The sequence below is a fragment of the Opisthocomus hoazin genome, chromosome Z (assembly GCF_030867145.1).
Source record: "Opisthocomus hoazin isolate bOpiHoa1 chromosome Z, bOpiHoa1.hap1, whole genome shotgun sequence".
NCBI classification, from domain to species: Eukaryota; Metazoa; Chordata; class Aves; order Opisthocomiformes; family Opisthocomidae; genus Opisthocomus; species Opisthocomus hoazin.
In genome coordinates, this window is record NC_134454.1 from 31,964,590 (window position 1) to 31,981,872 (window position 17,283).

A 17,283-nucleotide genomic window follows, 5' to 3' on the forward strand; every position below is an offset into this window, starting at 1 on the left:
TATTAATTTCTTCAAGCTTTCTGAACATCATCCATCGTACTAAAGAGAAGTGAGTATAACCTCCTAAATGAGACAACTTCTGCTAGACTTAGTGCCCTGAACAGTTGCTGGCCAGGAGAAAAGCCTACAGGCTCTTCATGTTCTTAGGCATGAGCACTTAGGGAGGTTCAAACAAGCAAAAATGTAACATCTCTATACAAGAGAAGAGGCATTAGCAAAATAAGCAAATTTATACTTTCAGAACGACCGTATCAAATCTGCGGAGAGTACATCCTCAGTCTAGCTCACAGGTAAGTGGATGAGTCAGTGTAGCACGCAGCTGTTTGCTCTCCAGTCTAGTGGTTAGATTTCAGAAATGTGGGCACCTCTGTGAAAGCTTGAGGGTCTTGTCAAGTCTTTCTTAGTTTTTTGAGTAAGAATCAGTCTCAACGCTCTAACAAATGAGGCTCATCCTGATTTTCTGTGAGTAGGTCTGCTCTGCAGTGGTTCAGATTTGTCTGAGGTGCAGACCTCGGAAGTAGGGGGGGTTGTCCTACATGAAGATGTACCAATTTAGTTAAACTGGTAACCTTGCTATTTATGTATTTTTGCATCAGCTCACAGTAATTTAGCTTGCCTGTCTTACTTTGCTGACTTAGATTTTAGCTTCTGGTTTCTAACCAAGCTATGCAAGATTTTCCCCGGTAATCTTCATGTGTTTTCAGTTTACATTAGGTTTTTTTCATTCTTGTACAAATGTGTGGAACTGCACTTTCTCTTCAGGTAATGTTAATACTCAGTGAGATCCTATTTCAGCACTCAAAGCTAGCAATTTCCTTTCCATCACTTTTCTTGCTTTTGAACACTGTTTTAGAAAGTATATTCCGTTTTTGAAGGTTGAGAAGCCCCTATGCCAAGAGGTAGACAACTAATTTCAACATATCTATGAAATTTTAAAACAAAAGGCCCTAATCTTGTGGGCTACAAAAGCCATAGTTTCTACTTTGGTGTTTTCTACTTGATAATGTTTTTTCATTCTGCAATTGCACTTTAAATTAAAGTCGAGCAGAACTCAAGAGTCAAGCAAGTGTTTCATCATGAAACCCATCGATGTATCCCTGGACCTCCTTATCCTAGAGGGAAAGCACAAGCAACAGCTCTTCTAAGTGCATTTTAGTCTGATCTTCAAGGGTGAGCATTTGAGCATGCTTACTGAGCTATTTAGACTCATGCTACAAGACCTGTGCTAAAAATCACTGTTAGGGCTGCAGGCAAATGACAAGAGCACTGACTAGGCACTGGTCTGAGGTGAACCAAACTGAACAGGACATGGAAAAATGTTTGATGTGACATGAGAATGCTGTTGGACATATCAAATAGCAGTGTGAGACGCTGGCAGAAATTACAGGTGGTGCCAAGAAGGATGGGTACATCTCACAGGTGGCTAAGGGGGAGTTGTTTGAGATATGGCCAAACTCCACAGGTAACTGTGAGGGAATGCTAAGGACCTTTTGGGAAGTATTGTCTTGAAAAGCTACCATACCCAGGTAACTGTGTCAGGCATACCACATCAGACAAAGATTACCCAGGTAACAGTATCAGAAAGATCAAATTTGGTGTTTGGCGGCAAAAAGTAACTTGAGGTGGGTTGTTGATTTGGGAGGAGACTGAGATGGACAGAAGAAGGTCCAGGGGTGGTGAAATGGAGGGTTCAGAAATGGGAAAAGGGATAACAAGGTCTGCAGATAATATGTGTGGGGCTGTCTGGTTGTAGCCACCAGGCAGCCCTGCTCTTGAGCGCGGCAGCTGGAGCAGGACAGTGAATAAAACGCAGAGCTGCACCTTCACCATAGGAGTGGGGCCTGGTGTCAGCCTCAGGAGGACTGGGTGGGAGCAGCCCACCTCTCTACCTGGGTGGACCGAGTCGAGCATCCCTGTAACACAATGTGGGTGCCCATTCCAGGTCTGGCAGCATCGAGGTCTGGGCACCGCTCCCTAGCAGAGATCCCACCTGCTTGTCCTTCCTCTGCTCTCTGATGCTGCTCCAGGGAAGGGCCAAGAGATTTACACCTCTGCCACCCCACCATCCATGTACTTGACTCCTAACCCATTTCAGTGCCTGCCATTTCATGGTTCCAGCTGTCAGTCATTTGCAGCAATGGTGAAGCACAAAATTTTAAGGACTTGGAGCAGCTTTGGAAAGCTTGACCTGCCAACATTAGGGTCATAAACAGTTGTTAGATATATTAGCCAGTGTCTGTTACTCTTTTCTTTTTGTCCAGTGTAGGAGTAATTTTAAAGGCGTTTAGCAAGGAAATCACTTGCTGCCAATTTAAAATGAGTTGCCTGCATATCAGCCAGGGACTTCATCTCCCTCTGCCTGCTCTACCTCTTTCCTGCCCAGGAGCTTCCCTGTCTGTGCACACCTGCTTACCCATGACTCAGCAGCAGAGCCCAAAGGCAAGTGCAGTGCCTCCGAGCAGCAATCTTCACATCAGCTCAAGTGCTGAGGTGAATTTCTTTGTTTCTGTGTGCTCAGCCTAGTGACAAGATCCGCATGCAAGAATATAGTGCCTGAAGTTTAGATGTAGTCTGAAGTTTGCAAGACAGCTCTCTAGAAAGTATGTTATTAAGACGGGATGTAATTATTGAGTTTAACTATACTGTAATCTGTCATTTTTGTGAAGTCCAACTACATCTGTGTGTGCAGCAGCTGAGAATCAGGTACAGAAGTTGTAATGGTCGTTTTGGTGGGTCAGGAAGCTGAGACCTGAGATAATCTGGCAGCTGGGTGACATATCAAAGAGGTTGTATGGTTTGGTGGGGCAATGTGGCATCACACACACAAGAGCATTCAGGGTAACTGCTCCATTTTACAAAGCTTGATATTAACCTGCTCACTCTTCTGGCAAAGCAGATTTTCCATCAGGCATGAGGTACGGAGCTCCAGAAAGGCTGCTTGTGAAGTCTGGGGGTTTAACAACTGGAAATGAAGCCTGGAACAATACCTTCTTTAGAAGGTATTATCTGAGAATAACCTCATTCCATCAGCTAGTGCTCATCACAACAGGAGAGAAGAAAAGCCAGCCTCAGTGCTTCCTTCCCACTTCAAGAAATTATCCACAGGTGATGACTGAACTGGCACTGACCTTCTTCTTTTGTAAACCATTACAGGGAAGGAAAGGGCCAGAAGAGGAGTTCCTACAGTTCCTGCAGAGCATTCCAGACTTAGTGCCCACTGCATTGCTATCCACAGCTATGATACCCAGATTTGGGAGGGTTGTGATCCAAATCTTGCACTGTATCAGTGCAAGCCACACAACCGCTCCAGCTCTACACTCTTGCTCAGACTTCAGGCCAGGTGCATGGGTATTTCCTGGATGAGTAGAACAACTTATGGGGTCCTCACAGCACAGGGTTCCCACAGAATTGAGTACACCTGTGTCTGAAAATAGTTGTGATAACTGTGAAAGTGACTATTCGTAATCTAGAGTTTCTGCTTTCTCTTCCTTGCAAAGAAAATTGAGCATCTCTGGTGGGGAAAAAAAAAAATGCCACCTGTTTTTTTGCAGTCTTTAGTTTTCTGTAGAAATGAAAGGCAACGTAACACACCGTGTGACAAGGAGGATGGCTGCTTTGGTTAATCAGAGACAAAAAATGAGTAAAGTCAGTGACTTTTGATTCTGACCTGATTCTGCAGGTCTTATTAAATAAGGGATATGCATATGACTGTCTCCTCTTTTGGGGAAAAAGTGGACCAGTCCAGCTCATCGCCGTGCAGGGATTGCATGCCACCCTGAACAACATTACGATGATGACTCATGGAATCATCGGATAGTTTGGTTTGGAAGGGACGCTTAAAGGTCATCTAGCCCAGCCCTCCTGCAGTGAGCAGGGACATCTTCAAGTAGATCAGGTTGCTCAGAGCCCTGTCCATCCTGACCTTGAATGTGTCCAGTGATGGGGCATCTACCACATCTCTGGGCAACCTGCGCCAGTGTTTCACCACTCTCATTGTAAAAAATTTTTTCCTTATATCTAGTCTAAAACTATCCTTTTTTAGTTTAAAACCATTACCCCTTGTCCTATCACTACAGAACCTACTAAAAAGTCTGTTCCCATTTTTCTCATAAGCTCCCTTTAAGTACTGAAATGCCACAATAAAGTCTCCATGGAGCCTTCTCCAGGCTGAACAGCCCCAACTCTCTCAGTCTTTCCTTGTAGGAGAGGTGTTCCAGCCCTCGGATCATAACTTTTTGGCCCTCTTCTGGACCCACTCCAACAGGTTCAGGTCTTTCCATGAATGGAGTCTTAAAAAAAGCCTCCAAAAGTATTTATTTTAGATAAAAGTATTTTCTTTACTGATACCATTTGTATAGAGGTGACACCTTGTATGGCAGCCAACAACCCTGTGGCAGTGGCTAATGCAGTCTAAATGTCAAGAAGAGGGTAAATTGTAAAGCTTTGACAGATAGGTCTAGCTGTCAGCCAACAGAAAAAAATGAGTTTCATAAGAGACCCAAGGTACGAGCATGTAGCAGGACTTTTCTCCTCTGAGAACAGCTTCACATGTAAGGCCTTTTGATGGTTTTTGTGATGCATTTGATCGTACTGTGACTTGCCAATGTGTGCATTTTAAGAATGAGGAGGATACACCATTGACTTGATTAGAGAGACTTCCAGAAGTGTTTCCAAAGTGTGACAAGACATCCCTGCCTTATTCACTCCAGTAACTCTCTTTATTTAAGAGGGTCATCTGCAATGTTTGGAAGGAAAGAGAGGAGAAAACAAAGAGAATTTGTCTCCACTGAAGTTTGGTTCCTCAGGTGAAAAATGCTTCCTCTGTGGAAAACATAGTGACTACGCAGTGCCCCTGCCACTTCTCTTTGATGAGCGTTGGGGTAGAAGACAGAGGTGGGAGGGTAAAGAAGAACCTACACTTTTTTCATCACCACCTTGTGCCCTGCTAGGCTTAATGCAAGATACAGGAGCATTAAGTAGCACAGAACAGGATTTTTAGAAGTACAAACAATTCTAATTAGAATTGACTTAATTAGATTTGAAATACCTAGAGGAGTTTGGAAATATTAGGAAAAACATTTAGTTTGTTTTATTACTATATGCACAATTCCTTTCTCTGGTCTCAAGAGGATCATGTTTAGCTCTCCAAGTACCACGATGCTACATACTTATATTTCACATTTCCATTTTGAGATCAACCACTATTGTGCTTTTCAAGGGGCCGATGCACAATTTGGTCCAGAGGGATTGTTTCCCTGTACACAGGCAGATGTGTCACAAAGATGTGTAGAATCTGCTATGATAGCTCAGAGATACAAGAGAAGCAGGGTCCTGCAGACCTGTCACAAGCAGCGGTTGTTCATCCATGGCAACTAGAAATGTAACACCCTCTACTCAGCAGTCTGAGTAAAAAAGCTGTTTCCGAACACTGATTCTTACAGCGGTTTCAGGATACACAACAAATCCTGATACCATAGTGCTTTATAATACCTCAGCATTTTAAAAGGAAGTGACTTCTTTAGACCGTTGCAATGAGATTTGTCTGTGCATCTTCCTGAGACCCTGGCCATGACCAGGTGTCTCATGACTGTAGGAATCAGCGACATCAGAGTCAGTAGAAGACTTGAGATTATCAGATCAAAGGATCAACACATGCCCTACAGCTACTAGATATATAATCATTTACATAGAAATTGTTCTCTGCCACCAGAAAACCAGGGTCCAATCAAGACTTGGGTCTAGATTTCAAGCCATGAAAAGCCTGGAGGTCTCTGGTAGTTTCTGACTGGGAGAGGAAAGCCAGGGCCTTGGAAGTGTTGAAAGGAAATAGCAGCCGGTCAAAGAGATGCAGGAGTGATGTTTCTGAAAAATATGAAGGGGGATAAAGAGTTAAGTAGTTTATTTTGGCACTAACTCAGTTGCTGTCCTCAAATCAAATGGATATTAAATATCAATTAAGAAAAAGGAAAACAAACCCCCAAAATTAAAGTTAATATATACAGTAGCTGCAGAGTGGTAGCTCCTCAGATACGGGTTCCCAGAAGTGGGGCTTTCTTTGAGAGCGTAGTACAATTCTGTTTATATAATGACAAACTCATTTCACACAGGTTCTCCAGGATAAAGAGATCAGTTTGGAAATGATGAATATAAAAAATTTGGATACTGACGTTGTTGCATACAATCCTAGGCCAAGTAATGATTGGATTTATTCACCCGCTTTAGAGAGGTTCTGATTACTGACAGAAGAAGGGGAAACGAAAAGGCAGGGAATGAGAGAGGGAATGCCGAGGACTAGCTGTGAGTGGAGCAGGCAGGGTAGGAGCAGATAGTGTAGTCCCTCAGCTCCATCCCATTTGTCCTTCCCAGACCTCGCTGAAGAGCCAGGCTGAGATTTTCCCACAGGTCAGAATAGCCTCGTGTTTATGTGGGCAGCAGGAGTTGCCTGGACGTTAGGAGCTCACTGGCACCTGAAGATTTTCTCCAGCTCTTCTACCATGTAGCTACAAGGTCTCTTAGGAGTGCCAAGGTGGTGCCAACCACCCGGCTTACTAAAAGGAGGAGAAGATGAGGAAGCACAGGCAACAGGCAAGAACACACCACCTCAGCAGCTTCAGGACTGGTGCCTCAGGTTCTCTCCTGTGGTAGCATGAACTCCTGCCACTGCAATGAGTCCTCGGCACTGGCTTGACAGCACCAGTTAATTCTGGAACACAAGATGAGGCTTAGCGCAGAGACTTCCATCAGCCCAATTTCCCTTCTCTATCTCCAGCCGTCTCTTGTGCCAGCACTGTCAGAGATCTCCATGCTAAAGAGGACCGAGGCATTGCCATACCATCTCTCCATATCTGCACCATATAGCTTGAATCCAAAACTAATGTTTGTCGTTGTTTAACAAAACATGGGAATTGGGAGAACTGGCAGAAGCCCACGCTCCACTTGCTTTAGAAATTAGAAGACTGCAGTAGTTGCAGAAGACTCCTGCTTCAACCAAGCTGTGGCACTGTCTCCCAGAAAGACAAATGAATGCTTCACTGCCTTCTGCAGATTAGAAGAAAACTTGAATACCTGCCATGGACTTGAATATCTCAATAGCAAACCAGCAACTGTATAACAAGTGAGACATTTCTACCATCTACCTTCTTTGTAATCACGCCCCAGTGTGATAGCAACCACTGTCTTCTGGCATCAAAGGGATAGAAGGCAGACAGGAAAGAAAGGTTCATTGCAATAGTTTCCTGCTAGCAAAAAGAAAGTGAGCAGCACTATCAGGACTACACCTGAATTTTACTACAGAAAATTAATATTGTGACCATCTAATTCAGGGCTATTAGAGGAAGGTAAGCTGGATTGCAACTGTATTATTTTATCTCCAAGAATATACTGTCCCTTTCCTAGAACCATTTTGACTTGGAAGGAATAGGAAAGGTCTTCCTGTCCCCCTGCACTTCATGACGATCACTGCCAGATACCGAGCACAATGAAATAGCCAAGTTAGGTCTGTCATTAGGACATGAATACCAGATGCATTCTCACTATAAAAACACACTGTTATTCAACAATAAGACCTGTCAGTCATGCCGAGTGTTTCTGCACCTCTCCAGAATGCTTATGAGGTACCACTGCATACCAGGTAGTACTTGCCCTGCATTAGCTTTTGGGAGGGAAGTAAGGAATTTCATTTCTACCAGTGGTAGAAAATGAGGCAAAGGCATGAATCTGGACTTGGAGTGCTTCTGTGTCGGCTTCTCTTTAAACTTTACGAGTTTGTCTTTGTTGACACTCCCAACAAAATAAAGTTTTTTGCAAGATTCAGATTTAGAATTTGTTAAAAATGCAAGGAATGAAATTTTTCTTCAGAAAACCAAGTGTTGGAGGGCTGGAGGTTGAGTGGTTCCAAGAGAAAAAACATGTTACCAAGGTTCGTGGGATCAATGTTTTTTTCCTGCTTACCAGCAGATGATCTTAGTTAACACCGATCTAAACAGAAATGGAATCTGAGTCACAGCAAGGACTTTCTTTTCTTTGTAAACTCTTAAACTGGGACTATTTAAAAAGTGAGGATTTTGTAATCCTGTGGTGTACTTTTAAGTCTAGGTACATCAATTACTACTTGAAATTGCTGAATACGGAAAGATGCTCTGGAGGAAACAGAATTGTTAATATATCATTTGTTTGCACTGTGCATGTGAATTGAATGATAAAAACAAATGCAGGCTGTAAGGTACATTGTTAAAGGCTGGAATAAAACCACAGCATTATTTTGAAGTCAGTGAAGTCACTTTTCTGTTTTTTGTTCTGTTTTGGCAATTTTGGCCATCTATTTACTTGCTTGAACTGTGAAGTGAATGATAAATTCATAAGATTGCTCCTGCTACAATAAATACTTGGTTCTTTCTTGAACATTTGCCCTTACCAGGTCTCAACATTTGTTACAGTTATCAGTATTATTCCCACCTACAAGTATGGGGGAAAACCCTGAACACAGAGAGATGAAGGAACTTGCTCAATGTCATCCTGTGCGCATAGCAGACACGTTCACCTGCCCCAGGCAACTCTGAGAGTCACCAGAGCTTGGGAATCACTACTGAACATATAATTTGCTGTCCCTGAAATACACAGATTCTGGAAAGAGGATTTATCTTTGATAATTTAGTTCTGTTAAGAGATCTAGAGTTGAAGGGACCCAGGAAGCAGTTATTAAGCTATTTCGGTGGAGTGATTTGGGGATACAGATAGTGCCAAACATAATATACAAACCAGGAGACACCTGTTAAAGGAAAATCAAACGTCAAGAAGAGTTCAGACAAAGCCCATTGGTGTAGGCAAGAAAGGTTTGCCATAAACCTGTGCTCAAAAGGCACACACAGAGGACTCTTTTGTACCTCATCCTGTTCTTCCTTTCCCTACACTCCCAAGAGGGATTCAACCTAAATGGGTCATGAATTGACTAACTTTGATGTGAATGGTAAACACTTCATATCTTACTCTACAAAGCCTGTTGGTTAATATTTATGGGGATTGAGGAATACTAAGTTACTGGAGAAGGAGCATATATATTCCCACAAATATGGGGGGGGGGGGAATGGAGGGGAAGAGATTGTCAAAGTTTACAATGACATCAGATCACAAAGAGACTTGTGAAGACATTAGATGGTGAAGGAGCTAGTAGTTTACAAAAGGAACTCAGTTATTTTAATGAACACATTTCATGAAAGTTTAATACTGTTTTACGTTGTGCATCTTAAATTTCAGGCTCCTGAAACAAGGTGATTACATGTGAATCTTTACTTTCCTTTTTCATGCAACATTGTTGTTAAAAGCATTAACGGTAACAATTTAAAGGAAAAGTAAAGAGCTTTCAGAGGTAAATCTTCAGAACTTTTGATTCATGCAAGCTTCTTGATTTTAGAAAGTTTTGCTTGATCTTTGAAAGTGCTGACATTTGGCTTCTGTTGGAGCCCTGACTGACTTCATAAATCATAAAGCTCATCAGAGTTCTGTTGTTTTGGTTTTTTTTTTCTCCTCTGAAAAAATAATGAATGAAACATGCAGGCAGAGAGGAGGAGGAAAGCTCCAAGTCTTGCATTCCTCATCTCACCCTCAGCCCTTTTTCACTCCACAACCCTACGGGTATCTCCACATCCCTTACATTTCTCATCTGTTGTGCATTGAGGTTTTTGGTATTACTCTTCACCTTTCCATTTTACCACTCTGTTCATGCACAGGGTTTGTTTTGCTCTGCTCTCTGCCATTTAAAGAGGAGATGTTATTCTGCCTAATACTCTGCCTGCCGCATCTTACTTCTTAATGCCTCATCATACCCTAGTTGGAGTAATTTGTGTTGCAGCATCTTGGAAGATTTTCATATGCTTTCCACTGCCAAATTACTGTTTTCCCTTTCTCATCACCTTTGGTCTCAGCCCTTCTCAGTTGTACAGATGGAGCTGGGGAAGAGTTGTATAATTAAACACTAACATGACAGCATATACATTTGTCAGTTGGTGAGGTGTGCCATGGACATGTGCCTTAGCACACAGGCTGTTCGCAGCAGCAGCTGCTGAGTACAAGTCTTAAGATTATCAGTACTACAGACAGCTTTGAAAGATATCAGTAAACATTGAGATGACAGTAAAAGCAATTTGGGGTGTGGGAAGGTAAACGTAGTCTGTGGAGTCCTGGCTGAACGAGAGGGGACATAGTTTGGTGCGTTGAGCAACCCAGGTTCCGATCCGGAAGTGAGCCTTGGGAGCGGCTGACACGGAACCCTGCTGGGAAGGCAGAGCGACGAGCTCGGGACACTGGAGCAGGGGGAACGTCACCGTTTCCTGCCACACTGTCACTTCCTTCCTGCCACGCTGTTGTTTCCTGCCACAGTACTGTTTTCACTTCGAGATGCAGCTCTGCACCAATCACAAGGAGTTGCAGTAGTTTTGCCTATATATGGATTGGGGGTTAACCATTCAGATGCTGTAAAAGTCTTGCTATATAAACCTTGTTTTTGCTGACTAATAAGGGTGAACGATCATACTCATATTGGGGTCACATCGTTACAAGGGATCCGTAACCCACGCCAACAGTAGTCCAACTGATATGTTTAGTTCAATTCCACGCTTTGCCCCCAGCTTCACGTGCCTTCATCTAAACACGCTGTTGCTCTCGCCCAGTGTGTCTATAACCTATCTGCCCTCGAGGGTAACGGGGTTCATGAACTGCAAGGTGGAAGACAAGCTTAAGATCCATAAGGAAAAAAGGGAGGTTGAACCTGGGTTTCTTCTCATCTTGGGGTACCTCTAATATCCAAGATAGAGTATAATGTTGGAAAGACAGGGGTACAGGTACTACACTATGTTTTATTTGGAGAGACAGATGATCATGCCAGCCCTCACTCTAAAAGAGTGCCCTAGGTAGGCTCTCTTGATTAAAAGTGGGAACTTCCTGGCACCGCCTAAATCCCTGTGTCTATCTAGAGCTGGCAGGTAAGAGCTATGAGACCTGGTAGTGTAGAACTGGAAGCTCCTCATATAGTGTTGCCATAATAACCAGTTACAGAACCTCCATCACCCACAGGCCCTAATCCTTTGGGATGAGCTAAGAGGACGTCAGATAGTAAGCCCGTAGTAGTCTGTAGTAGTCTGTAATGCCTAGCAGATCCAGGAGAGTTTTAAATCACATAGGTTACTTTATGTTTTGGTTTCTAAGGGCTGCAAGCAGAATACAGGATGCAGTTTGCAATAACTCTCCAAGGACCTGGCACAAGTACCAGTTTCTCCTGCAGAGAGCCCTTATTTAGTGAACATAGAATCATAGGTTGGAAAAGACCTCTAAGATCATCGAGTCCAACATATGTATGCTGTCACAATTTCCACCTGAGAAATACGCATAGTTATTGAACACTGTTGGCCTGCAGAGCTGCCCAAGACTGAACAGTCCTGTTTTAGTTGCTCAGGAACGCACAGACCAGCAGATGGGTTCGTAGTGCAGGCTGGACAGTTCCCCTGACATAACGTAGCTTTAAATAAGAACAGTCTGCAAGATGAGGCTGTTCTTTCCTCCCAAAATGAGGCCATGGGAGGAAAGAAATCTTTTCATTTAGCTCTGTGATACATGTAATACTGGAAGTTTTCAGAGAGACGTTTCTTTCCCTCATAAAAATGACAAAAATGCCCCCAAGACCTCAGAACAGCTCTGCTACCTGTAAAATGCAAGTATCCAGTTTTTATCCGCTGTTCAAACAAAACAGAAATAATAAAAATAGACCGCTATGTCCTTCATTCAGAAATGTCTGCAACGTCCCCAGCTAAACCAGAATTTCTGCTGCTCCCCAGTATGGACTATTTGCAATGTTTTCCTTACTTGCTCTTCGAGAACATAATATGCTTTGGCATAAGGCTGCTCATGCCCTTCAAGATAAACCTCTCTCTCTATGTTACTCAATTAGAGTAACATAGTGCCAGTAACTTCCTGGCATATTTTGAAATTCAGGGCTTGCTTCTAAGCAGTAGTTTTGCCTTAACTGCTTCTAAGAGTATATTTGAAGATTTAAACTTTAAAATGGTTTGTGGCATAACTCTTCCCATGCAGCCTCTCGTGAGAAAGAATTTACTTTTGACTTTGGCCACCATCGAGTTGTCAACTTTGCTCTCCTAAGCAGCTGGCTGCAAAATTAAACAAGACTTTGTTTCTGCAGAGAAGGAAATGTATAAATGGACCTTGCTATCCGCTTACAGAGCGAGTCCAGACCCACACCTTGTTGGCCAGCTCAGGGTCACAGTGGCTCTTCCACATTGTGCAGGTGACTACAAAATCGCAGCATTCCTTAGTCTTGGAGCAGATCTTCAGCATCCCATAGTGGGACTACTGCTTTAGAGAGACCAGAGCTCACTAACGTCATGACCGTCCCCTCAGGGACGATGTGCAGGGCATGGGAGCCCAGGGCCACTTCCTGGGGCTGGACCCCAGCTGCCTTTCAGTCAGAGGGACATTCAAGCCCTTTCCATGTATTTTAATTTCTGTCTAAGGTCAATAATGTAAATGGCTAAGCAGGGAGATTTTATGAGCTCCAGAAGAGCTCACAGCGTTGCTGATGCTCCATCGGAGAACTGACTGCATGGGGCAGCGCAGCTTCTCTGAGGCCCTCAGGAAAGATGTGATTTGGTTTGCTTTTAGCTATTTTCCCAGTTAATACTAAAAAAAAATCTGTATCGTACAAACTCTGTATTAAGGTGTTGAAAGAAAACAAATCATCTTAGCTTCTGTTGAGGAGCCTGAAGATAGAACAGAAATGCTTATGGCACTGTAAAACAAAATTTTCAGAATCAGAAGGCTTTGTACCGTAGTAAGGATATACAGAAGAGAAGCTAAGAAGTAAATGAGGAAGCTCTGTCTATGAAATATTTCCCAGCTGCCAACATACCTACCAAGGGCCAGATCTAAGAGGGAAACAATTATTTTCTTCATGAGAAGTACCAGGTAAAAGTAACTGACAATTCTAGGTGTTTAAAGGTGCTCTCCATCTCAGCCCAGACTCTTCCCTTTCAACATTCAGCATCATTTCTGCAAGGAGAATAAATTCACTCTATCAAACCCTTTTCATCAGCCCCCTCACTGTAAAGCTGCCTTCTCAACCATACCCCACTTTATAGGAGATGTCACATCTTTGTTTTTCAAAACTCTCTCCCCAAAGAAGCCTTCTCACAACTCACCTTCCTCTCTGGAGGGCTCCCAGGAGAACTGGGTGACCTTCTTCCAATCGATTTGTTGTTCACCCCAGCTGCAAGAAAAGCAATTATCCCTGGCTGGGCCAAGCCTGGTGGTTCTTCCTGGGCTGCTAGTTTTTTATGGGTCATGTCTGCAAACACCACACAGCTTCCTGGCTGTAAGATAATCCCTGCTCAGAAAGAGGAATGAAACATACTTTGAAGAACAGACATGAAGCTAAAATGTATGATCCCCAAGCAGTCATGGAAAAAACAGAAAATCTCATTAACACATCTGATCTGTAAAGATTATGTCTTGCGATTGAAAGGCAGCCAAGAAAAAATGCAGATGTTGTTTTCATGTGGTATTTTTTCCTTGTTTTCCAACTATACACAGAAAATCACTTGTCTTGGCTTTTTCATGCATACCCTGATGGCAGAACTGCCTTTCTATTGTCGATTGGATGTCTCTGATCTGCTGAATGGACATTTTCTTATACATTTGCCTTTTTCTGTCTTCATGATTAATTTGTTGCCACAGGCTAGATTGAATAGGGAAAGTTTTGGATGTTTGGCACTTAGCTTTGACCTAGCAAGCTACCTGCAAATATACACTGTGTGAAATTCCTGAGTTGTCCCTCTGAGTCAGAATTAACGTGGCTATAGTGGAACAAAAATTTCATCCCCTCATTCATACTAAGCGTGTTTCTTCTGGTCAGTTTTGATTAGTCTACTCAGGAGACAAGATGATGAAATGAATATGAACATTTCAGTCCTCCTATATAGATTAAAGAGAAGTTTTTTAGATGTGATTGGAGATTTTGGTTTCAGAGTATGAAACAGTACAAAAAGGGACTGATTTCTTTCTCTTTTAATTAAAGAATAAAACTCCAGCCTCTGGAAAACCAGGACCTTTGAAGTCAAAAGACTGACATCATGAATGACTGCTGACAAAGATGATCTGACCATGCTAACAATACCAGAGCTGGAATCTCAAGCTGTTTATACAAACATTGTTTGTTTTGCTCTGCAGTTCACATTCATAAAGTCCATTTTTATTGAATCTGTGCATTTTGTCAATCAACAAATGGGATCATTCTATAACTCCATACCAGACAAACAGCTGTCTCATAAATGTATTTATAAAGTACTTTTATATGCAAATATTCATTTCTGCAGACAAACAACAATAAAATGCCACAGTACTTTAGCAGCTGCAGAGCAGATTAGAAGCATGGTTTGCAAGATAGAGGATGCCATGACTGAGAGCAAGGGAAGGGAACTGCCTTCCAGAGCTTTTATTTTCCTCTGACGTGTCCCATTGTAAGAGAAAATGAACACTAACTCTATGAGCAGCAAGGATCTCAGATTCACGGTAGCACTAAGGATACCGCTAAGCCAAGGTGGTCTGTAAGCGCATTGCCAGCCCAGCATAAGTAATTTTAGGATTGTTTATGGCAACACAGAAGCTAACCAGTGCTTGCTTCATTGCTGTGTGAAGGTATCTAGCAACTTACTAGGCTGTGCAACCAGTGATAAGTTACATCGTGGTTTTGACAGCTGCAGAAGGAGAGTGAGGTGATTGGTGGTTTCTGGGTCAGAGCTGAGGCGTTGCTTTTTCTGAACCTTACAATTTTTTGCTAAGGAGTATTCATCAATCAGTGATCAGTTAGATATCCTGGACTGCCAATTTATTAACATACACACTTCATTTCACACTCAGTATGTTCGGAGTAACTGTTTCTGGAATTGAGAGAGAGAAGCTGTGTAGTAAATTTCTGGTGCCCTCATTTCGATGGATACAACTGTGTGGCATCCCTGTTACTGCAGTGGAAAAGAGATACTGAATTTAGATTTGGGTGTTTGAGGTATATTATTTGAATCATAGCACAAGAAAATGTTCATTTGTTTTAATTTTCAAATTGTAATAAAGAAAAAAATCTGTCATCTGGTCAATTACTGACTCTTTTTGTCTGCATTGCATCAGCCAGTTCTTGTGTAACAGCACATAAGTGTACCCCGGGGAGGCAGGGTGTCCGTGTAACTCAAGCACATGCCCAGAGGTAAGCAAGCAGGTACTGCTTTACCCATGAAGAGTCAGGTTTGGATGGGGAGAGTTCATCACAGTTCATCCTCGTTCTCATTCTGAAGTCAGTGAATGTTTCCTTAATTTACAAATTCCAGTAGTAGCAGAAATGCCTGACAAGTGAGTTGCAGTATGGGAAAAGGCACCTCAGCTCACACTGAGTATATTCTTGGTGGGAGAATAACCACTGTGCTGAAACTACGATTACAAAAACTTGTCAATTTTGTCCACATACATCTTTGTCCAGTTCATTTTGTGATCATTTGTCTACTCTGCTTACCTGACATTTTCCATCTGATAGCTAGTTTATCATCTGTTTTGAAAGGAAAATACCCATACCATCTGTCTGATCAGCCTTAGCACAATTAGACCCCGTTTGAGCTGGGAATCCCACACACATCTAGACAAACGCTTGACCTTGAAGCCAGATGGGAAAAGGGCGTTTAATTAAGCCAGGAATGGTATGTACATTTTGAATTAATAAATGTACAGTTCTGGCTTCCCTCAAGAGAATTTAAGGCAGGAGCGAGGTAAAGTGTAGAAGAAATCCATCACAGATGTGAATTTTCCTGTGATGAGCTGGAGTGCCTCACAATATCTCAGTGCCGAGATCAAGGCTCTGCTGCAACCTAACGTCTGTGCTTTGTTAGTAAACAAGAGGCCAGCTCTAACTTGTCCCAAAGAGGGACAATGAAAGTAGTAAACTGAGTGGCTTTTGACCAAGAACCATCCCCTAGCATTGGAACCCGCGTTCCCTAATTGCAGTATGATTTGCTATGACATACACCTATAGCTGTAGGAAGTGCTGATGAGCACCATGCCAGTACCACCTGGCTTACAGTGTGAGCTCAGGTGCTGCTGTGTCTGAGATAGGGAAGCTGTTGAGGGTGATGTGACTTTGGACCTCACCAGCTGAACAAAACACACTCATAATCAGCCGATGGCTTTGCTGGACTGTTTTCCCTTTAGCTGACCTTCCCCCAGCTAATGATGTGGATTCCAGCCCAATGAAGGCTTGTTCTTTTCTCTGCTCCTCCTCAGTCCCTTGTAGGGTCAAAGTTGCAGAGGATGGCATGTGAGCACAGAACTTCATCCGCAGCTCGGTGAAGTCAGTGGAGACACACTCAGCCTTCTCATGGCTGTTGGATCAAGCTGCAAGCTCAGGTTTGCTTTACCTGCAAGATGTGCTTAGCTAGCTAGAACACTGGTGAAAAAGACCTCTGCCTGGAACACGCACTTTAGGCTCCACAAGAAGGGCATTCTGTGGTCTAACAGTGGACTTTGGTCTCATCACAGGCCATCTGGACCAGCCTGATAATTAGACGTCAGATCTGGTAGTCCCTTCTGGCTTAAAGCTCTGAAAGTGGGGTGATGAATTGTTGGTCTGATTGGCTGCAGAGTCTTATACCACTCTGGTGAAGAGACCAAGAAAGCTTCTGCACAGGCTGACTGCTGCCAGTTGTACTGACGGCTGCCATAGCCTGTCTGGAGCCTTGTCACTAGAGATCTGGGTTTTTACTGGGACATGACTCACACAATAGAAAATGGCCTCAGTAAGTACATGTATATTCATGGCACAACATCTGTAATCTGAAGTCTGTCCTTCATTCATTTTCTAGAATACACAATTTTTATTTTTTTTTTCTCACATGGCAGAGCTTCAGAGGCTCTCAAGGCAGTTCAGAGCAGACACAGAAGAGCTACCACAGCCCTCTGAAAAGCCACTGTGCTGTCGTGTTAGAAGATCCCAACTGTCTGTTGGGAAGAGCAGAGCAACACCAGAGCAGCTAAAGCACAAAACTGGGTCCTGGCAGCTGGTAAAATCATCGCCTCTTTCGGGTACCTCTTGTTCCAGGAAGATGCTGGCAGCTTGTGCACAAAGAGGTGAACCACCAGAGAGGGTAGCCCTTGTTATTCTAGCTGCTGTTGCGACATGTCAGTAGGATGTGACTTCCAGCTTTGCTTGAGGAGAGCATTGCCTCGGCCAAACCACCTAGTTGT